The 1,295-nt window shown below is 39.2% G+C and overlaps 1 protein-coding gene across 1 annotated transcript in view; it reads right to left on the bottom strand.

Annotated features, from left to right (window-relative positions):
• The window catches only part of NNMT (nicotinamide N-methyltransferase), a 30,932-nt gene that overhangs the window by 29,193 nt on the left and 444 nt on the right, over positions 1-1,295 (bottom strand). The window lies entirely within an intron of this gene.

Raw genomic sequence — 1,295 nt, 5'->3', positions numbered from 1 at the left:
ATAAAAAGTGGTTAACTACTAAGAGGGTAAAGGAGGACTCTTAAGTGTAACAGAGGTGGCAAATGTAGAAAGTCTCTAGGGCTGACAGAACACAGAAACCGGGGAAGACTTAGAAACTTAGAGGACGGGCCCACAGAACTGAGTGTCGAAAGAATCTGATGAAAAAGCACAGCTGCTGCAGGAATGCTGGCCACCTAAGGAACCCAGGAAATGCCCTGGCACCGAGGGACTAGCCATGCTCTGAGCCACTACCTTGGTGAAGATAACCATTGCTAGAGACTGCTCACAGGATCGCAAGCCCACAGCCAGACCCTCAGGGGGAAAGACCCAGGGAGTAGTAAGTCTCTTCCTTCTCCTCAAACCTTGCATGTCCCTCCAGAATCCCTTATTGGTAGAACCTAACATACAGGCAGATGGCAAAGGAGAGTTGTGTTAGCAAAGTCCAGTTTGTAAATTTTCCCAACTTGTAATTGGAGGATGAGCTAAGAAAATTATCCAAAATGTAGCAGAGGGAGAATGAGAACTGGAAAATATAAAAGAGAAAGCTAAGAGACATAGAGTAGCTCTCACATCACACAATACCAAAAGGTGGGTTAGAGCTATGAAGCAATGAATTAATAACTGGCACACATATCAATACATGGAATCAATAATTGGTAATATGTATTGAGCACTTATTTTGTGCAGGTACTGTTCTATGTGCTTTACACATATTAACTCATTTAATTCTTGTAACAATTCTATTAAGGACAACATTTAGAATTCCAGGGAATCCCAAGCAAGATATGTGAAAAACAATTCACTCCTAGGCATTTTACTGATAAAACCGCAACACCAAAGACTATGAGAAGATGTTCAAAACATCTAGAGAAAAAAACACAGATTGCCTTCACAAGTGGCAGTTACACTAAGAGCTGACTTTTCAGGACAACAAAGGAAGCCAGAAGACAAGAGAACATTGTCAAGGTGCTAAAACAAAGTAACTATCAACTTAGAATTCTATAACCAGAAAAAGTCTTTCAAGAATTGGGACAAAATAAAGAAATTAGCAGATAAAAACCAAAAGTTTGCCACTAGCAGATCCTCTCTAAAGGAAATCCTAAATGTCATATTTCAGACAGAAGGAATGTGAGCCCCCATAAAAGGTCTGAGATTCAAGAAGGAATGAAGAATAACTAAGGAGGCTAATATGTGCGTGATTCTAATAGACATAAAAAATAATGTCATGTGTGGTTAAAAATAAGCAATATGGAATAAAAACGCATAATAACAATAGCCTATAAGTTTCAGACTTA

The sequence above is a fragment of the Propithecus coquereli genome, unplaced genomic scaffold (assembly GCF_000956105.1).
Source record: "Propithecus coquereli isolate 6110/MARCELLA unplaced genomic scaffold, Pcoq_1.0 Scaffold6, whole genome shotgun sequence".
NCBI lineage: Eukaryota > Metazoa > Chordata > Mammalia > Primates > Indriidae > Propithecus > Propithecus coquereli.
The sequence above is the reverse complement of the archived record's forward strand: the minus strand, read 5'-3'. Positions and strand labels throughout refer to the sequence as shown.